The sequence below is a fragment of the Aphelocoma coerulescens genome, chromosome 3 (genome assembly GCF_041296385.1).
Source record: "Aphelocoma coerulescens isolate FSJ_1873_10779 chromosome 3, UR_Acoe_1.0, whole genome shotgun sequence".
Lineage (NCBI taxonomy): Eukaryota > Metazoa > Chordata > Aves > Passeriformes > Corvidae > Aphelocoma > Aphelocoma coerulescens.
In genome coordinates this window covers 88,542,329-88,565,519 of record NC_091016.1, presented here as the reverse complement: position 1 = coordinate 88,565,519, position 23,191 = coordinate 88,542,329, and the positions used below count along the sequence as shown (strand labels likewise).

Here is a 23,191-nt window from a genome sequence, read left to right as displayed (position 1 = left end):
AAGGCCCAGAAAGTGATTCTTCCTCTTACTGATATCATAACTACATTTTCTCCATTAGGATACATTCTCACAGCCAAAGCAAATAAACAAGCAAAAGAGGCACATCCCAAAATAAATGATCAGCTGTGTGGTCATGAAGGAGAAACCTTTTGGTTGCTTCCCAGTCTCCTACTGCAGGAGAACTGGAGTCCCACACCTCCCTTAGGAGGTCACCCTGCCAAAATAAACCACATTTTTTTAAGAACTGTCCAAAGCTATGGCATTTGCAAGCTCCTTTTCCTGAGGGTATTGGGATATATTCAGCCACAAATAACAGTCTAGGAAATAAAACTAGGTGTGGTCTATAGCAAAACACCACATCTCAGATTCCTATTTCTGCGTTAGTCTCCAATGCTGTGACTGCCCACAACTGCAAAGTACTATAGACTTTATTTCCAAACTTCTCCAGTGGTGTGGAATGTCCAAGACAACAGGGAGAATTAAGCTGCCCACTGGTACTATGACTCCACAGCAGTAGGGCAACATCTGAAGATCAGGGAGATGCAGTGACAACAGTCAGGGAACAAAAAGAAGAATTACATGGAATTTGAGGAAACAAAGGAATCAAGACTTCCTGAAGGAAGAGGATGAAGACAGAAAAAATAAAGAAGCAGAAGTAACAAAATAAAACAGCTTCTGAAGATATAAAGATAAGACAAACTCAAAGCAAGATCTTTTCAAAGACCAAATACTTAAAGGTGACAAATCCAAGGACGTTCATGTCAAACCAAGGCAAGTGAGAGGAAACGAGGTGTGAGAAACAGGGATCCAGGGAAACCACTCTTACACGTGATTGCTGGTGAGGTCATGAATAATACAAATTCTAATGATTTGAGTAAGAATGTCTGAGACAGTCAATAGCCATGCAGTTATTAGAGCCCTCAGCACTTATGGGGCACAGTCCAGCACCTAACGCAGATCCCGAGTTGTTCATTCAGTGCTTCTTCCTAATTCTAGGACCATTTGTTCAGATACTTTTAAAGAACTATTTTCCCCATTCACACAAAATATCTCATGATTTTCACAGTCAAACTTCTCAAAGGATAAAAAATTCAGAAGACAGTTATTAAATGCCTGTTCACATAAATTGAGTACACTGAACCATGTGAATACTGCGTGCTGGAAGAAGTTGATCAGTTAATCTGCTTTGCATTTTTCACTCAAGCCCAAACAGATTTTGTAATGCAGCTTAATATCTATTTCTGATCAAGAGATTATTTTATCAAACCATGGATTTCTTGCTAAACTAAACATACTGATTGTGTTTCCTTTTTAAGGAATACATTACCCAACAAATGGTTATCAGCTTGGGTAAACACAATACAGTTGCAATGGTTATTTAACATTAATAAAGCCTTCTAAGTGCAACTATGCTACTTCTCATGTACATAAGAAATGGAAATGTTCCAATTTTGAGATGTCATTCCTGAAAAGGAATATTAAGAAATATAAAATTTTAGCAGTTTTGTTCATGCCTAATTAAACCACAATGTTAACACCAGGCACTGCAGAATCACAGGAAAAGCAAAAAAGAAAAAATATGATTCCAAATTACAAGAATGAGGCTTTTTAAAATTGTGGATTTTTCTGTTTGTTTTTGACTTCCAGTGTCTAGCACTCTCAGTTCATGATTTAGTCTTCCTTGTTAACATATAATATTTTCACAAAGAATCTCTCATTCTTACATGTAGTAATTTAAAATATAGATACTGTTTTCTGATACATATAATGGGTTGGAGTCCTGGGGTTTTCCTGACAACTGACAGATGGAAACATCAGAAATAAAAAGCCTTCCTCTTATCAGCGATATTAAAAGTTTAATGACTTTCAGTGCCAGCTGGAAATAGGTTTCTTAATGTATCCTGGAAGGTCTCCTGTACACCTGACCTTGCCACACCATTTGAACTATCTGTAAGAAACCAAAGTTAGCTCCTGAGCTTCATTTTTGACTCTCAGAGGAACACACTGGTATCTATGGCAAAGAAGATAACTGGCAACTGCTTAGACCAAGATGTGGAAATATACGTATGTTTGCACCAATGTTTTGCTCAATGACCAATCTTCTAGACCTTTTTTTAATACTTTTATATTTCTCATTTTACTCAGTGGTAAAGCCATTTGCCGTGGCAAACCAATAAGCTCTTTAACACTTTTGGGCATTGTAACTCAGGCATCTACATTACTCAAAGAGCAGCTAACCTTTCTGCTAGACATTGCCATCTCCACCTAACTCCTGAGGGAACTCTAAAGCTTTAAAAAATCCTACTTTATTTTAATCATCTTTAAGAATGAGAAGCAGAGATTTGGGTGTCCATACACATCTCGAACAGTTAAATGAAACAAAGTAATAAGGATTGTCCTCCTAGATCAATTTTCCTTGCCTGGGTGCTCTAATCATCACAGGCGTCTGGATTAAAGAAAAAAATCTGTTCATCTCCTGCAAAAACTGAGAAACGGAAGAATTCTGTGCTGAGGATTTGTGAACTTGGCATAGCTCTGCTGTGATGAGTTCTTAAATAAAGTCTTACTGAAAAAGCAGCTCATATAATTCTGACCCTCAGCATCCTGATGAAAGAGCAAGAAACACTCGGGGGAACTGCAGAAACACCCAGGCAGTAAGAGAGCAGCAACAGAGCTCTCAAAGCAAGTTGTCAGTGTGACCTCACTGCAGAGAGGATGTGTGTTTGGTGCAAACAGAGCTTCCTTCACCTGCTCTACAGCTCATGAATTTGTAGGAAGAGGTAAAAACAATGCTTGTCTGCAAGCACCTGGGGTAACTGCAGAGGCCAAAGGTAGCCACCTTGGATTTGGCACATCATAAATAATTGTGCTACTACTACTACTACTAATAATAATAATCCTTGGAGTCTGTACTGAAACTTGAGAGTGTGTAAATTCCAAAGAAAAACAGGTAGATGCAAGCATAGCAGTAAAATGCCACAACAAACCGCAGAACTGTTCAGCAGATTATGCAAAAAAGAAATAAACAAAAATAAATCCTTTCAGGGAAGGACAGGGAATTCAAAGGACGTTTCTGAAGAAAAAGCCACCCCATCAGAAAGGTAAGCAACTGTACAGGGCTGGTGGGGGGAGAGAACAAGGACATACAGTGCAATCTGGCAAAAAAAGCTGAAATAATAATATAGAAATGATTCTGTGAGAAAATATTTCACAGCTTGATACATTTTGAGGACTACACCTCTACTTGCCATGAGCTAGCTTGTGAAAGCCAATCTTAACCCTTATTTGTGCTTTGTTCACTCAGACTGCTTTCGCAAAAGGGAGCCTGTCCCAAACAGGGAGCACTGCCTGAGACACAAAGATCCAGGAGAAAAGAGTTATACATTACTAGTAAAGAATATAGTTTGAAAACATCACTTAGCTCATTCATAAATTATTAATTTCTTAAGGCTTATTATTCTCAGTTTGCAAATGGGGAAGAAAGAGATAGTTTGTGGTCACACCACAGGGAAAGCATTTACCCCCCATTAGGTTCTCTAAACCCAATCTTAATTACCCCTCAGGTACTTACACTCATGCTACTAAGAAAGCTTGTGACACAGGGCAGCTGAGATCTCATTAATAATTTATCAGTACAAACCCAAACAAGTCTTCCAGAGACAAAGCAATGCTATCACTATTTTTTAATCACTTTGGCAACACTATTCCTACACCTCTAAATGAAAGAGAACGTAAATGATTGTGTCAGAATATGATGAGGAGTTTTTCTGACATTTGCTGCCTTTCACATGCTAGAATTCACCTTGAATAGGATGGATTTCCTGACAAATGTTTGTGCTTCTCACACACAGACTTTACAGTGTACTTTCTCATACGACTGTTTTCCATCTGTTCTCTGTACACAAGCTCTTGCTACTGTAGGAGTCTAAGTTAACCTTGTTTTACCTGTACTTCTTACACCATACAAGGGTGCTGTCACACCACTGGGAATGAGTTAGACTCCACAGGGCTGGGCTATCAGGAACTTACCAGCAGCCCTTCTATGGAAGGAAAAACTACTTTTACAAGTTCAGACGCTATCTGATGGCTATTCGTGTGGGATCCAGCTTTACAAGCTCTTATCCCTCTATGTGATATGCCTTTGAGCAGCTTCAGGAGATCAAGTAGCCCACACTAGTGTTATCAGGATTGGGCCCTAAATCTACTTCTAGTTATTACTTATCTGGCTTCTGAAATGTTCTTAGAAACTGTGCTTTTATACTCTTTCAGAAAGATGCCAAATCATATCAGAATACACCAAAAGAAATTTAAACTAGAATCCAAAGTATCAAGTAATTGCAAGTGAGTCTTTTAAACTCACTTTTACTCACAACACACAACTTTCAAACTACAGCCATGAAAAATCATATTCTTTTCTTCCATTTAGATCCCAAACAACCACTTTGATATACTTAAAGTTCTTTCCTCACAAATCAAAATTCACCACCGAGAACAACTGTGTCAACACTATAAGGAAATTTGTTCGCTGTGTTAAATTGAGCTTCAAAAGCATGAACTGAACATACATTTGTGATCACAAGTAGTGCCTCTTCTTATATCCATTCAAAGTGGTTACCTTATTACAGCTTATTATAAATGTACTGTCTAAAATGCAGCAGCATGACTGTTCCATTTCCAGGCCATAATTTTATGATAATCATATGTAATATATTCATATGTCTACTTCACTGCCTAACAAAGCCAAAATTGGTTTCTTAGCAGATCTGCTTCCCCCATGGTTCAAATTTCTTTGCCTCAGAACATTACTGAAAAACAACATTAAGAAAGATATAATCAAAATTTTACTTTGTATTTTGCACTATAGTAGGCAAGCAAAGGAATACATCATTGGAGGCTGAATTTGGCATACTGACTTTATCAAATACTGGTATCTAAGTGATATGTAAATTATTAAACATGCTATGCAAGCATTATTAGAAAAATGGGGGTAGGGAGCAAGATTATAAATTTATATATGTTTTCATCATCTAGAAATCCTATTAATACTTGAAAACATTGAGAATGTACAGAGAGAATGTGCAGATAAACTAAGACCAGAAATAAGCAAACTTGCTTTTAATCTCCTATATTTAACATGTTTTGGTTTTTGCCTAGAACGTATTTACGGAAAATAGTAACTTTTTTTTCTTCATAAATGTCAGAGGCAATTCCTAGTTACGTATAAATCTGACACTAGAACACAGAGAGGTTTACAGGACTTGTAGGAAATAGAAATTCTTTTGATCCCCATCTATTCCACTGGACTGAATGGTTTGTCATCAGCCAAGTCTCCTAAGAACCAAAGGGTTGAGCTAGAGAGGAGAGCTCAGTCTTGCTCACTGCAGCTGTATTACAGGTATTACAGGTATGTGTAATAGTTTTTTTAGAAGAATGTCAGATCTTGAAATCACAGAAGTCTCTTACAGCAGAATAACATCTTATTTTTAAATGACATTTTCAGGTTTTGTATTTGTATTATGTATTTGTGCTGGTTTTAGCTGGAGTAGAATTAATTTTCTTCACAGTGGCTGGTAGGGGGCTGTGTTTTGGATTTGTGCTGAACACAGGGTTGATGATATAGAGATGGTTTTGCTGTTTCTGAGCAGGGCTTACACAGAGCCAAGGCCTTTTCTGATTTTTGTGCTGCCACGCTGGGGAGGGGGCTGGGGGTGCTTGGGAGGAGACACAGCTGGGATAGGTGACCTCAACTGACCATAGGGACATTCCAGACCAAATGGGATCATGCTCAGCATATAAAGTGGGGAAAGAAGGAGGAAGGGGAAGATGTTTGGAGTGATGGTGTTTGTCTTCCCAAGTCACCATTCCACATGATGGGGCCCTGCTCTCCTGGAGATGGCTGAACACCCGCCTGCCCAGGGGAAGCACTGAATTCATTCATTGCTTTGCCTTGTGTGCGTGGCTTTTGCTTTCCCTATGGAACTGTCTATCTCAGCTCGTGAGTCTTCTACCTTTACCTGTCCACTTCTCTCCCAGGTTCTGCTGCTGGGGGAGAGAATGAGTGGCTGTATTGGGCTTGACTGTTGGATGGACTTAAACTATGACAATAAAAAAGCACAAACTTTTATTTTTGTAATACATGGCAAAAAAGGTCCAACTACAATGATTTTTAAAACCCTGCCATTTTGAGGGGGCATTCTTACATCTGATTGCTGAGGTTGGACTTCACAACCCTGCTGATTCAGCCTTCATTTTTGTAGATAATGAGTTTTAATAGGATGAGTTTTAGGTGACTGTTAGAACCATTTGAACGAGGAAGCTGGTAAATGCCTTGATGAAATACTGCAATAATATAAAACACAAAGCCAAGAGGAGCCAAAAACAATAACAACAACAATCATCTCAGCAGTGCTATGAGATCAAAAAAATAAAGCAAAGATGCGTTCGGAAAAAAAGCTGCAGAAGTCATGTTAGGGATTTTTCATCCTTCTAAGATTTCAATTAGAAAGAAAATAATCTTTTTTTCCCATTACTGATAATACACCACAACAAAAAGATTAATAGCTACTGACTTAAAGCAGACTTTCAAAAATTAGCTTTGATCAAAGGAAGTGCTGTAGTGCAAGTCAACTGCCATAACCCACTTCTCAACTGCCTTTATAGCACTGAGCTGGCATGAGCTCCCTCCCCTTTCTTGAATGGTTTCCTTTAAACTTCAAAGCCTAACTGGCTTTGAGGCTTAAGACACAGAAAGCTTTTTCCTTTTTCTTCAAAAGCAATTAAGACGTGAAGTATAATCTGACCTATAATCTAAAATCAAGCACACAGGTCTTGATCATTGTGGGGCTACAGAATGTAAGGGGCTTGACAAGAGAAGTTAATCGTGGCTCAGTAACTGCAAATGGTTTTACGGTGCCTGCCAGATGATGAGGTCAGTCTGCTGAAAGAAAGGTAACCAAGGGCTAATCTATCAATGGCACAAATTTGTCAATAAATGAGGCTATAGAGGGATTCTTACCGCTTTACCTTTCATTGCAAGCTCCTCCTTCCTTTCCATGCCTTGTTATTAATAAGTCTGCAGAGCTAGGAAGGCAGATTTCCCAGGACACCACAGTAATGGATGTGGGGTGGGGCAACACAGACTGCAGTAATCATGAGGCAGAGGAATGGACAATATTCATGGACTTGCAAGAGTCACAACTGGCTTCAGAAGATATAATGGATTTTGCGAGATGTGGTCTGAGAAACCTATAAACTTCTTGGTCTATTTGGGCAGACAAAGTGTTTCCAGACAAATGAATAAGGACTATATCTGAGTTTTTCTTTTACTATCAGCTAAAAGGGATTGCAACTTTGAATGGTGAGTGCTGCTAACAAGAAATAATTAATGGTTTTACAGCTGGTCTTGCCAAAGCCCTGAAAGATAGGAAATCTGGGAAAGCCCACTGTATATGAGCATACTTTTCATGGCTTTGTCCACACACTTTGTTATTATATGAGGGATCAATAACAAAGTAAGTGAGCAACAACATTTAGCCTTCATTCTTATTTCACAAAATTACTTCACCCACTTAGTCTGCAAAAGGTAAGGCAAGCAAAGCCAAGAAAAGTCTCTTGAGTTTTCTTAACATGTGACATCTCCAAGAAAACCCTTGTCATAAAGCTGTGCCCTGCAAAAACCTCTGCATGGGCCAATTCTTAAATTCCCCAGAATTCTGAGCCTAATTTGAGTGCTCTGCTCAAGTGCTACACTTGTGTTTGAGCTGCTGTCCTCCCCTACCTACCTAAGGCCCAGGACCAAAACAGCTTTGATTCCCTAACAAGTACAGCTAAAAACATTTGTTTTGCTTTTCACATGATGTAATAGCATTTCAAGTAATATCATAACCCCATTCTAGAGAGAGCCAGTGACACTAACAATTCCATCCAGGAAAAAAAAAATCCTTAAAGGCTCTTCCCTAGAAGAATATAGATAAGAAAAGGGAAAGAACAACGAGCTAACAGCAATGGCAACTCTGTAAATGTGTTGTCTAATAATCTCAAAGTGTATTCTTATACACCTGTAATGTGTATAAGTAACTTGTAATGTCAAACTCATTTCATTAGCATGCTTTAGATAAAACAGTTGTATGTACCTAATTCTGCAGTTGAGAAGTCCAAGGTAAAAGGGAGTTGATTTGTCAGGCAAGACTGCACACAGTGGGGAAATTCATGAACTGAAACAGAAAGCCATGGTTTGTAGTTTCCTGCTATAACTACTAGCACTAATTACTAATTAGTAATTAGCTAGTACAGATTTTTCCTTAAAGTTCTGAATGAAATATTAACAAGCTAGTAATTAAGTAATTCAGGGTCTGTTTGCTTTAGTGTTTGCATTAGCATTAACTGTAGTATTGTAAATCCAAAACCTGACTCACTGATTTATAAACATCCTTGTAAATTCATCAGAGACATCCTTTGCTTTCCTTCTATTGAAGTTAAATTATTCTGAAACCCCTTTCTATGCATTAATGGTATCCAAGGTGTAACAGGTGGAAAGGGAATGTAATGATGTAGTAAAAGGCAGTAATTGTACCTCACATTATTTTCTAAAAGAACAAAATATTCTTGTCTCTAATCCTGCTTTTGCATATTCTGTTTACATTGCTTCTGTTATAGACCAGCCCCTTCCCTACACCCCATAAAGGTTTAAAAGAAATGCTACAACACATAGTTCATCTGCTCCCGCAACGACCACCACGCATGGCTAACCATGACCCACTAATGAAATTAAGCAGAAGCTGGGTTGCACTTGTGTGTATCACTGTTAAATTACACCTGAGTAGGTTAATGTACGACACTAATGGGGCATTTTATTTCTTGTGTGGTGCAGCAGTAACACGCGGGCAATGGGCAGCTCCTCGGGGCAGTGAGGACCACAGTCAGAATTAACCACCTCTGCAAGACTGCCCCGAGCCCTGGGCTGGGTCAAGAGGTTCAAGAGCTCTGTTTGGCTAGAGCCTCACTCCTTCCCACTTAAAGCACTGTCAGGGTCCTGGCTGATCCAGTGAGAGTCCATGGATGAGTTCTGCACGGTTAAGTGAGACAACTGTCTTTCAGAAGACCCCAAGTCATTAATTCTGTTCTGAAACAATGCTGACTTAACTACTTCATGCATGAAAAACAGACAAAAATCCCTCATCATTGCTGGTACAGAATCCAGCACAGCATCTCATGAATCTACCACTGAGAACATGCTCAAATATTTTTTATTACAACACATTAAGCTAAAATCAATAGATTCATTTACTGAAATGGATTTAGTACTTCAGCTAACCAAGGGAAAGTAACACGTTTTAAAAAGAATGACATTTCATTATAGCATTCGGTTGTAAATTCACTGGCAGAAATTTTTCTGTACACCAATTAAACAGTAACTCACTGAAGTTAGTAACATAAAAACAAAAGTGCATATTTACAGTTCCCTTCCCAGTAAATGAAAACATCTACAGTTCTCAGCAATACAAAAAAACTCTGCACAATGGTTCTAACAATGCTGCCACATCTCTGATCTTTTTAAGTATTTCTAAACTATTTTTCCCACAGATATAACATGCTATTGTCTCTACAATCAACCTTTTTTTCATTTGGAGAGAAGCAGAAGTGGCATTTTGAAAACTTCGATCTGCTGAAATATAATAGCACCACTGAGTTCTGTTGTTCTTCACTTTTATTCTCACTTCATACTAGAAAGACAAAACTGCAGTGGTTTTACTATTGTCAAACAAAAAGTAAATAAATAATGGTTTTGTTGACTATTACATAACAAGATACTGCATCACTATTAGCCAATCAAGTTTTAATATCTATTTCTCTCTCAAATGTGAAACTTTACCAATACTATAATCATTCTGGAAAGCTGCCGAAGAAAGGTATATGTGACCCTTGCAATGAGAATTGTGAAAACAAATGTGATGAAATCATTTAAATATTTTACTGTAAATTATACAAATAGAGAAACAAATTAAGAATTCAAAAAGAAATAATCTTACCTGATTTACTGCCTATGTACAGCTTCATTTTCCCCTAGGATTACTGCTTTGTAGATATCAAATATTATATTTTTTTGAATTGTACAGGTGCTATTTATCATTTCCTTGGGTAGGAGATCAGCATCCTTCTACTTTTAATAGAATGAAATCTCATCTTTTTGCCTATAGGCCAGTCTTTCATGGGCATAATCTAGTTAAATTACATCTTCCTCCTCATTTGCTAACCTTCTCTAAGAGCCACCAACTTTCTCATCAGAGCTCTAACAGACCCTAAGCTTGCAGGACTTATCTGGTTTTGAAGACTTTTATTTTAGGATAGAAATAGTAGAAAAAATGGATATCTGAAAATCAATTACCAGTAACTGAAGTGATAATTAAGCTACAGGACTTGTCTGTGGGGAATACTATACTGGAAATGCTCACTTGCAGTTAAAACAGCAGTACAATAAGAATGTGGTTTTTACTCCTGCCTTTAATCTCATACTTAGAAAAGTCCAGAGAGAAAGGCAAGATGAGTATTTGCACCATTGTAGTACTTACTTAAAATTTGGGAGCTAGTTTCTGTATGCAATCCACAGAGAGAGACTGGCACCTCTAGAAAGCAATTTGAAAGATTCAGTGAGGCAACCATCAGCCATTTCTCTTAGAGGATCCCTGACTCACCCTTGGATTCAACTGTTTTCTACCACCTATACAAGGAGCCTGTGGGGTCTACAGTGGCTGAAATTAGATCATGTAACCTTCCTTATAGGTATTCTAATTAGACAGGATATTATCTACAACCCCTTTTCCTTTCAAAGCTGATATCCTGCATAATTATCTCATTTGATATTTCTTCTACTTTCTGTGTTATTGTTTGCAACCCTATTCTTCTTCATTTATCTAAATTTAATCTGCATTTGCCTTTTACTAGCCCTAAACCAGCACAGTACCTCTCAATACGATAATTTTTGCCATCAACTGTTTTTTCTCCAATCTTATCAGTATCTGACATTTAAAATATTTCTCATTCATGACATTCACTATTCATTTTATATATACTATAAAGAAAGGTCTCAGAAACAATTTCCTAGTCAAAGAATTTCCCTATTATACCATCTCTCACCCTTTGCAACTTCAACATCTTGATTTATTCATGAGTAATTTATTCTAAAGACATTATCATCTGCATTTCGCAAAGGTACTACAAGTTCAAGCTCATTTATCAAGTTCAACCTCATTTGTTCAGTTCAGATTCAAAATAATTCACCTATAAAAAGCTTAATAAATTTAGATACTCTCTGCCTATAAACTGTGTGCAGTAATAATTTGCTTTCTTTTCCCCCCTCATGCCTGATCTTGGCTGATGTTCTCATTCTTTAAAACAATAAACAACTAAGAAATGGTAAAAAAACCCGCCTAAATTAACATTTGTTGTCCCTTTCATTTAGAATTAATTTCTAATAGGGTCTGATTTTTATAATTTTACTTTGAATCTATTTTTTTATTTATTCTTTCTCTGACTGTTATCATGCCACTGCCTTTATTTCACTTGCCTCCACTACCAACAAAAGCCTCTAAAAGAGAAAGAAAAGATGAAGAATTTATTTCAAAAATCGTAACAGATTAATAAAGAACAATTATGATCATAAACGTGTCATGAAATGAGTATTTTCTGAAGGAAACAATAAAGATACACAAATTTAGGACACTACTTTCTCTGAGAAAACAATTATCTACAAGAAGTTTCCTAAATTGCCTAAAACTCCAAGAAACTTGAGCACACTACCATACTGTCTAAATATTATATTATAGTCAAAAGAAAATGCAAATGCAATCACATTTATGGAAACTAAGCGCGGGGATGTCTACATCAAAGAAAAAAACCAGTCCCTACTGCCACTCAGTCAAGCATAGGAGCTGGCCCCATAAACAGCTGTTGTCATCAAGGTATCCTCAATTATTCAGAACAAATTACACTCTCTATGTGCAGAGGCACATCCAAACCAGGTTTGACAATGCAGTTGTAACAGAAGAACAGCTGCAGCAACAAATTACCATGTTCAAGAGCTTAAAATCATCATGGACAAATCATTCTCTCTGCCAGATGATTTTTGTAAAACATAAGAAAGAAAAACAAAAGATGGTGCCAGCCCCAAATCACCCACGTATGGGCGGCAGAACACTCTCAAACACTGAAGCTTGTGAAAGCACAATGTGACAAAGAGGACAAGGACAATAGCAAAGCACCACTTGCACTACAGCATGAGAAATCTGGCCGTTTTACAATGACCTGATCAGTTATTCCACTGTGACAAGTATGAAGGCTCAACGCAAAGCAGATGAGAAATATCTGCAATATCTATGTTCATCTATTGCTTAAACAAACCTTTCATTTCCAAGATCTTTCTCAGCAATTTCTAGTTGGTAGTGAGCAATAACTTTATAGTTCAGAAACAGAGCTTAAGCCTTTTGTTTTGCCATCTTTTCAAAATGGAAAATAAACGGTCTATTAATGTGTTATTATAATGAGACATAATCTGCATGTTCTAATGCTCACATTTATCACAGTATGTCTCCATGGGCATAGGAAAGCTACCATAAGCACAATTTGCTTATCGCTTTGAAAATCCAGTTTTCTGTATGACTGTACCTCTCAGAATGGTATCTGTAGGGGGTCAACAGTAAATACTTGGAAAATTACCAGTAAGGTAAGAAAGCAAATGAATTCAAGAAGAAGAAGAAATGCTAAGACAAAAATAAAAAGAAAATAATGAAAACTAAAGTCTCATGGCATATACATTAGCTACTAGTGGTTTCAAATCTCATTATCTATCAAATGAAAGGAAACTGGAAACTCCAAATCAAACATCTGTAATGTGATAAAAAAACTGCTTTTTGGCTTAACCTTGTGGGTAGCATGACAAAAGTTCGCCAACCAAAAGAACTGAAGAAAAAAATACTAATGGTGTCAGAGATTAATTTTGGAGGCTTTTCCTAAGAGTCAGTGTTGCTGCTGGATCAGGGGCCACAGACAAGACCGTAGGGACAGGGAAGGTATGAATGTTAGATAGCACAACTGTGATTTCCCAGCATATATGCAAGTGTTGTTTCCTCAGGTATCCTGTGTTCTATGCTGTTACACACCCTCTTCCCTTATTAATACACAACAGTTACACCCCATTTCACACACTTACAAAGTCTCTTGGCTCGTTTATATCCAACCGCTACTCACAGGCTGCTCTTCTTTCAGCCTGTTACTCCTGAGCTTTGCTACTAATCTAGCCACTTCTGCCACTTCCAATTTCTTTTCTTCTTTGCTATATTTCTTTTAAAATTAGTTATATGACTCTGATCAATCTATAAACCTCTTGAGTTTAAGAGACATTCCTGAGAACACCAGCTTCTCTCAGCTTCAGTTAGACTCACAAATTTTTAGATTAACCCAGAGATGCTTTATTTTCAACATATACCGCATACTCCATTAAAAAATCCATACTGTGTCATTATGGGAAAACAGCTGCAGAATGACTTCAAAGTGAAACACCCATCTTTATTCTCCTAAATAATCATTTCAGTGAAGAAAACACAGCATGTTCTTTGAAAGAGGACCATAGGATCTCTGGAATATAATGCAATTCTACCTCTTCATGGAAAAAAGATGCATTTTTTCATATTTTTTGTACTATGAGAAAAACAGACACTTTCAAGGTAAACATTTAAGAAAAACCCCAAGTTACTAAGAATGGAAGTACTGACAGCCTTGTATAATGCAAGTTGTGGTCAAAGCCATCAGAAGAGATAAGAAGGAAAAACTGACAGGAATACTGTATGTTCATACAGACTGAAATTAAGCTCTATTCCATCAGTAACAGCAGAGGTTCAGAAACATCCAACTGTAAAATTTCCAAATAAACACAACAAATTTTTTATATCCTTATGAACTAGTTAAGTTTCACAGCGGTGACTGCTTACACTCCAAAATGTCACAGAACCTGAAAAATTCAGGTCAAAAGGGACACCCAGCCAACACCCAGTTCAGCCTCCTGCTCTAGGCTGGTTAACTTCAAAGATGAGGCAGGTTGCTCAGGGTCTCTTCCAGTTAAACTTTGAAAATCTCCACAGACAGAGTTTTTACAGTGTCCTCAGGAAACCTGCTGCTGTGCCAAACCAATCTCCATGAAAAACTTTTCTGACATCCAACTGGAATTTTCCTGCTTGTCCTTCCCCAGGCATCTCTGAGAAGTGTCTGGCTCTCTTTTTTTCTGCAATATCACTTTAGATGATGGAGGACTGCAATTAGTCCCCTCTCTACCCTTCTCTTCTAAACAAACCCAATTCCTTTAACCTCTCCACACAGGCCACATGCTCTTCCCTTTGCCATGACCTCCACAGGGGTCGCTCCAGAGGGGTGGCTTCTCCTGCCCCAGGGAGCCCAGAACTGAGCACAATTACCCCAGATGTCTCTCAGAAATGCTTGAGCAGAGAACAGGGACCTTCCTCGACCTGCTGGCAATGCCCTGGCTAAGACAACCCAAGGTGTGGTTGACCTTTCCCAGTGCCAGGGCACATGGCTGGCTCGGCTCAACTTATGGCCACTGGGACCTTCAGGTGCTGCTCTGCAGAGCTGCTGTGCAGCCACTCAAGACTCCAGCTCACTCTGCCCATGATGCACAACCCTGAATTTGCTCCTCCTGAACTTCTCGAGGTTCCTTTGTCAGGACTTGTTTTTCTAAGCTTTTTGAGAAATGAAGCATGATCATACTGATTTTGTATTGCTAAGAAGCATTTGTAAGCCCAGGAAAAGGAAGGCTTGAAAAAACTGCAATCTGTTCATTTTGACAATACTCATGAAAAGCACGAAGACTTTTTTTTTTCTCTGCACAGTTAACACAGAGGTAAATAGAAAACAACAAAAAACCCCAATAAGTTAAGATCTACAAACAATTAGCTATTATTTCATCCTTTCCAGAAGGCTTTGTTTACCCTATGCTTGCCAAAAACAAACTTGGATTGATTTAAAAAAAAAACTACTAGGAGCTGAAATAACAAAATCTGTCCCCCCCACACCCAAAAAATCCCAAAAACCCAACAAAAATCATAGTCCAAAACCAAGGACCAATTATTCTATCTTTTTGGCAACAACATGAGAAAACTGCAGAGGTAATATTTGTAATTCTGTGGACTTCAATGGAATACTGCATGCTTTACAGAGAACCATTGAGAACCATTTTTTAAACTGAATTCATAGCTATCATCATGACAAAAACCAAAATGGAGCCTGATCCATCAGAAGAGAGTCACTGTATAAATTATAGCTCATTAACATTTTGTTCTTAGGGGCAGCAATTGTGACAGCATACAGAATCACTGCTTCAGTTTTTGCAGTGCTAATGCAGATTTTGTAGTTATTCTCTTTCTGTTTACATCACCAGTTCTAAGGCTAGATTTTTTTTTAAGTATTTTATTTTTGCCCCTTAATATGTCTACAGAGAATAAATATGTCCACTCTATGCTGGTTTTTACTGTAATATAAATGAACATATATAATATATTACTATTTATTTCTATTATTGGTGACTAACATTCCCAGGCAGGACTAAGAGCTCTAATATTCCAGGGTCTGTAGAACCACACATGCAGTCAGGACCCCTTGCCCTTAAGAGTAGCAATTATGATAGAGAAAAGCTGCAACAAACAATGTCAAGATGTAGAGAAAGGTAACAAAGAAGTTAAGGGATAAAGAATTAAGCCATATGCTTTTTTTCTTTCCTAATTAATTCTAAAAGTAATGGTTCAAAATGCCTTTCTTTTCAAACTGAGCTAAATTTGATACCTTTAACAAACATATAATTTAGGAATGAGCAGTTGGTGATTTTTTGCTAGCACCTTACGTTTTCTAACTTGCAGTTTGTGCAATAAATTCTCCCTAGCACCTCCCCCACCTTCTTTACAAGATATCAACCGTGTGGGTAGGGCAGAAACTCCCAGAGATTCTGTTACTGCTCTCATGAATTCAGAATTCAGTTATTGAATATGTTCGGATTATTGTTTAGGACACAAAGAAAGGCACCTTGAGCTTGGGATAGACTTCGAGTCCTAGAGTGTCCTCCTGAAAACCCTCTCGCTGCTGAGAATTATTAACTTTATCTTTAACATTACAACGTGTCCTGCCAAAGGCAAACACAGTCTGTAACCCTATGCCAGATAACTTTTCATGTATCTCAGAGAATCCTGAAGATAAAAAATAAGATGCTGAATTTGGCTCAGTACTGTGGAATGACGTGGTATCAGTGCAGAAGAAAGGAATGAGTGGAAAAGGACAGGTGCAGGCTACAGAAGGCATTATCTCAGCATTGTATGACTTCCCATGAGAAGACTGTATATTGTCATCTTGAACCAATAAACACTAGGAAAAAAGCCTGAATTCCCAATACACTGAGAAATTTACTTTGAAAGATTATCTCTTAATCAGCCCTACTTTTTAAAGTTTTGGTGCTAAAACTGTTTCCATGTGTTGATTTCTGCATGACACACACATACAGGTGGTTACCACAAAAGAGAGAGTAACAAAAACAAAGAGAAGGACTTCCTTATGCAGTTTCTCAACAGCCCAATACTAGCAATTCCAGTGGTGCCCAGTACAGCTTCTACAAGTAGCAAAAGGATATGGACATCCTGCTCTAACATCCCACAAAACTATAAAACGCTAAGAGCCACCCACCAGTTCTCTTGGAAGACTGTTAACAATAAGTACATATAATTAATGTTGATTACTTTACCCTAAAGATGCAGTTTGAACTTCAGAAGAGGTAGATTATATAGCTTTATCCTCATTCTGTGTGTTTTAATTTAGAGCGACCATGTTTAATGAAATGTAGGGACTCAGATTACCTGGATTTATCTTCTTCTTTCACAATCATCAAATCATATAATTATCACATTCCTTCTCAACACGGTCAAGGTATTTGTTCCTAGTGGAAGTCAGATCCAGATCTGTAGCTCTCAAAGCATTCTGCACCTTTCAGAATGAAATTATTTTGGTCCACCATAACCCATTTACTATCCTATCATTACCTTCCTAAAAGGTAAAAAATCATCTTCTCCTGTTTTTATTCCCCTCACTGTGCAAGTTAACTCTGCTAATGAGAAGATGAAATGATCCTTCTCTGACACTATCTTGGTAAGCTAATCAAGAAGGTTACAACTATTTGTGTTTAATTTGACAGGTCCCTGTTCAACCCAGTGATGTCCCTTTCAGCTTGAAATTACTTGTCTTCAGTGTGAACAACCAGAACCACTTACAGATAAATCTGTATTTCTGTTTTCTCAGGAAAATCTCACTTCTAGGGCTGTACCATCTTCAAGCTGAAGACATGATTTCCCTATGTCATATTTTACACCTTTCACATCACAGAAAACACAGTAACAGCACAAGACAGTAAGAAGGGGAGATAGGCAACAAAACCAAAATTCAGGTTATGACTTGACCATGATAAATGAGAAATTCTTTTGCTCTACTGTTTGCTCCGGAAGTGAACACAAAAACCTCTGTGATAATGTATGAAAGTACAGTAAGCAAAGCACCAAATGATTAAGACACCAACATAGTCTTAGTGGCTGTCAAGAGGCCCAAAGGGAAAACTTTTAAACATTTTTTGCTAAAAGACTGTACAGACCACACTGCTACTGTGGAACTCTGGTTGGACAGAAAGTGACTGTGTGGTAAAAGTTGGACTAATTGTCCCCCTAAATTTGGGGTGGTCTGAAGAGCTGTACCCTAAACAAGGGTATCCCAAGCTTTGGGATCACTAATTGGTAACAGAAGTCATTATCACCCAGGGAAGAAAAACATGCTGGCTTCAGTTGAGAAATCAGCAGCTTATCCTACCTTAAAAAATAAGCTCTTAAGAGCAGCAGATCATAAATTCATTCCTGTTCCCTCTTCAGGAAAGGATTGTTTGGTAAATTGTGGCAAATCATTTCAGTAATCAACCACAGATGTTTGACATTGCTGAAGGAGTCATGAGTGATGTCTGACCTGGCTCCCAGACATCAGTTCAGCCTGTGTGTTTGGACAAAGGTAAGGGAGCTATGTTCATGAGGTCTCAGCTCTTGGGAACATTACAGTAAATTCTCTGGGGTGCTGAGAAGTTGCTTGCAGATCTTAGAGTAATGGTGGATGTATTTGTATCTGGAGAGTCTACAGGTTTTGATGTGATATGATCAAAGAAATTATTTTAGGGTGATTACCTGCTGCAAGGCCTCTCTCTGGCAGAACTTTACTATGCTTTATCATGTTTTAAGTTAAAAGTGTATTTGCCAAGGGAAAATGAGGCAGCTGGACAAATAACAGCTCAGTACCAAACAACATTCCCAGAGTGTAGGTGGTCAACTTAGCTGTCTCAGCAATCACCAACACTGTTCTCAAGTTTAATAAAATCACAGATTTGGGCTATTGAGGTGCAGGTCAGAGCAGAGATCTTGATTCCTTGCTAGTCCTTGACAGCAAGACTGCTCTAACTCCAGCAGCAAATTTCCCAGAAGCAAACTTAAAACTCAGAATCTTTCCTGGGACCCTATCATAAACCAAAATACTAACAACACATTCTTTTCATAATATTCTTTTCAATGTAACTGTCCTCATATTCTATTAAATCGAACAATTCTATTTTGAACAAAGTAGTAGTTACAATGAAACTTTTAATAACTACTCTTAAAATACTAAAAATAAAATAGTAGTAATTAATCTTTATTTAAATGGTAATTTAATGTGCTAAGAAGGCCAAAAAATGAAACTAGTCATTAGCTCATAGTAAAGACTGCCAGAAGCTTCATTACTTATTAATAATGGAGAACACAGTGTACTGAACCACTTCCCCTAACCCCAGAAGCTACTAGGAACTGAACTGCAAAAACTGACAATCCTAATAAATTGATTAAGCATTATGATTTTATTTATAGATATAATTATTGCATATAGTGTAGCTAAGTTTTCATTGTAATCTACACTGATCAAATCTCAAGTTTAAAAACAACATGTCAAAAAAGCCCAGTAACATACCCTTCCATCGGGCAATTATTATGTATGCTGGGACAATGGATTTAGTTACTTCTAATAAACACAAAATTTCTGTGATAAAGTTTTTGCTTTAATAGGTTCATTGTTAGCAAAAAAATACTAACAATATTTAGGGAAAAAAGATACAAGAAAGCTTGCCAGTTAATTCCAGCTGATGACAATACTTTATCTCCTTGATCAAGATTATCACTTATACAAACCTTTTTCATTTCATCAAATTTCCAAGAGATATTTAATAAATACAGCCACTTAAGATCCAAAGAAAGCTGCAAATCATTGCATTGCTCCAGAGTTCTTTGAAAGAAAGCAGCAGTATATGACAGTAACTACTATGAACACAGCTTAAATGGGAAAAGATACTGAAAGCAAACATTTATGGTGAAACTGTTCTACAGTAACTTTGAATGGACATTAGAATTAAACAATAATTTAGAATAATTTTATTTAGAAACAAATTAAACTATTAAAAGTAACTACCCTCTATTGAATTGATTCCTTCAATATAACCTTTAAGAACAATCCCCTGGAAAAAAAATGAGAAACCATTACCACAGCAGAATTTTCAAATAATTAATTAAGAGTCTCAGAAGTTAACTGAAACATCCATCATTTATATAAGTCACTGAACTTACTGAAACTCACTAAATATTACCCTAGAACAAGAGCAATCACAAACACTGTGCAAAAACTTTAAAGTTCTATCATAAACTCTGTTCAAAGTAGCAACATACAAAATCCTGCAATACCTACGAACTAGCACATTATTAGAAAAGTTAAGTTCCGGGCAGGGAACTAGCCTCTAGCCAGGAACTTTTTTCCCATTTCTTGTATCCATCTGCTACCAGATGCAGGATTCAAAAGCTTCAGGAGTAAATGATTCACATTTCTCTTGCATAATGAAGTACAGATATCAAATACCCATCAAGCACAACCACTGAAAGCAAGTTAAGGAGGAAGATCAGGTAATTTCAGTTAATCTTATCAGTTCAGCTATGTCTCAGAAACACTATAAATATTAATATATATTAATGAATTATTGATATAAGAAAGAAAGACATAGAAAAATCATCCTAGAAGAGACATTAGTATTTCAAACTCTTTTCCCAGAATTGCCATCTACAGTTTTTCGTCATCAAAGACATTGGTGCAATTACTTCCTGCACAGTTTTGGAAAATCAAACTTGTTTGCTTTTGGGAAGGGATACTTTGATAAGGATTTTTTCTTTTTGCAGTTTTGTAAATGCACATAAATTGAAACATGAATTTATGAGTAATAGCATGGCAGTTTATGTGTTTACTATGAATATTTCAAAGACCTGGTAACATTCCTACTTGTCCAACTGAAAGTGCACTAAAATGCACTGAAGTACTGCTGCCTAATAATGGTCCACTTTGAGTAATAAATCTACACTGGCAGAGGACTGTAGTGGTTTGGGGCATTCCTTAATGCATATATTTGGCAAAAAAATGCTGTATCTTAATAGAATACGTAACACTTGCGAATGAACATGAGTGGGTAATTTATATAAAGAGAGAGACCAATCTATCACACAGTGTGTAAAAGCATATTTGAACTAAAAGGTTATAAAGACTCTGCCTTATATATATTCCAGGACTATATGTAGCTCACTGGTCTTTTAACTGATGGGATCATTAGCAAATGCATATTAAACACCTGAAGAAGTGCTGGGGGAAGAATGAAAGAAACCTGTGTCAACAGTTATGAAAGACCATTGTGTATCTCCAGAGTACACAGACTTCTTTTTGCAGGACCAACTCAATGTGAATTATCACTCCCTTTTCCTTTTTTTGTGGTGCTGAAAATCTCTATGAAGTTGTGACCCCATCACTCTATACTAGCTCCTCCAGCTGCCATGCAGCAAACATCCCTCTAGAATCTCAAGCAATCAGAGAGGAGCCTCAATTTCAAAAGCTTTTAGTCTGTGTTAACTACATGCCATTTCCCAGTTGAAGGTAATAACAAGCCACACCCATCAGCTCACCAGTTCAACACTGCCTTTAGCAATAGAAGCAAAGCAAAGCAACAGTGTGCAAACATACACCCATATATATGCCTATAGCTCCAAAAATAAGTTATATTTCATAGAATACAGCTTGTGGAAGTACCTTAATCAAACATATCAATACAGTAATTAAGTGGAAAATAGGCTTTGTTTTTTGAAGGCAGCAACTGAAATTTGATTATCCACTTCACCTATTCTATGTCAAACAAAACTCTATGGTCAGATTTAGGATAAGACTACACCAGTGATGTATTACCAGAAAGACTAGTATTAACTTACTCAAATTAACTGTATGTCAGGTATTTACCAAGCATTGTACCATATATAAAGAACTGCAGACACAACAGAAAACACTACTGTGCTCATATCTTCAACACTATGCCATCCCCTACCCTAAAAAAGGCAACAATAGAAATACATAATGGTATGTAGAACAAAAAAAAAAAGGGTATTGATTGGAGATACAGGTTGGATTCCGGGAGCAATTAAATAGATTAGGTTTCTGTGGTTTGGAGGATGCAAGATGGGGTAATGTGGAGAGGAAGATAAAAACCAGGAATAGAGAATGACTGCTCGCCATTTCTTTTGACATAAGGCCTAGGTTGAACCAAAAAGAATAATTTGGCAATAGATTTAAAAGAAATAAAATAATACCTTAACTCACAATGATGCTATGGCTTTGTACGTTAAAAATTTAGTGAAAAATTTAGTGAAAGGGAAAGAAGTACAACTGAGTCTATTAAGCAACAGGAATGCAGATACCACTTCCAGCAGAGAAGGCCCTGCGTGCAAATTGCAGGAAGCTGTCTGCATGCTTTGTATTTATCCTGTTACTGCCCTCTTTCCCGAAGCATTTGCTAGTGATCTGCCACTCAGTCCTGCAGCTGGATCCTGTACAGCATCTCTGTGCAGCTGGCCTGTGAGCAGAAGGGCCCTCCCTGGCCCCAAGTATTAGGAGGAGTACCACTGCTGACTGCAAGTGGCTGAAAACAAGTGGGGCATTCACCTCTTCTCTCTCACTTCCACCCAGTGGACTTAAACACTTCCCAGCCGTGGAGAAAACCTCCCATATTTCTACTTATTATTCTTATATGTGGATGGAGCAGGTAGAAACAGAGCCTCATTTAGAATGGGAGAACAGTTAAAGAACTTTAATAAAGCTTTTAAAGAAGCACTAGTCTGAAGAGTTACCAACAAAAGTATACAAGGTTATTTTTTAAGAAACTTCTGGCAAGATGTTTCATGCAAGTAACATTTTAATTGTTTGGTTACCAGCCAAACTGAATAATACACATGTAGGAACTGGGGAGATGAGAGAAAGGGAAATAGGAAGATGAAAATCATGCATTTCTTATTTTAAAGTAATTTTAATAAGTACCAAGGTTTAAGCTATAAAAAATATTTGCTAGATACAGTTGGGAATACTGTTTAGTAACATAATTAGGGATGGGAAAAGAATACATCTGAGTTCTAGAAATTGTTTCATTTTGATGTAAAACAAAAACAAGGCGTTTAAAATTCTGAAGCACAAGCATATGGACACGATGGAGCGAACAATGAAGCTAAGAGTGCAGAATATGTAAAAATTACAGGTATCATCTAGGACATGGGAACACTTCAGCATTCTAAAACAGACACCACATTTCCACATCGCAGTGTAATGGCTGACATGCTATTGCCTCCCTCTCTTTGTTCTAATGAAAATACCAATGAAACTCATCAGAATCAGTCCATATATTCTCGTAAAACATTTTTGTTTGCAAGGGACAAGACAATAACTAATTAGCAACTGGCAATTAGAAACATGAAACTATTACAGTTCCACTGAAGAAAAAGAAACAGTAAGTAATAAAACACAAGATATTTTCCAACAATTGTAGGAGTTTTTCATAATAGATCTAATAATACTGGGAAAACAATCTGTGCTTTTTACTGCAGAGTCTTCCCTGTCAAGGATCACTTAAAGAACTACAGGGCTTCAAAAGTGGCTTTGCTTTGAAATGTCTCTGACAAGAAAACCTTCTGGTAATTAAACCAGAGTCAAAATTAATCAAAAAATTATTGGAAAAACTAAACTT

The 23,191-nt window shown here is 37.3% G+C and overlaps 1 protein-coding gene across 2 annotated transcripts in view; it reads right to left on the bottom strand.

The window, feature by feature from the left end:
* Positions 1–23,191, bottom strand: part of RNGTT (RNA guanylyltransferase and 5'-phosphatase) — a 183,067-nt gene that overhangs the window by 20,755 nt on the left and 139,121 nt on the right. The gene's annotated exons all lie outside the window — the stretch shown is intronic.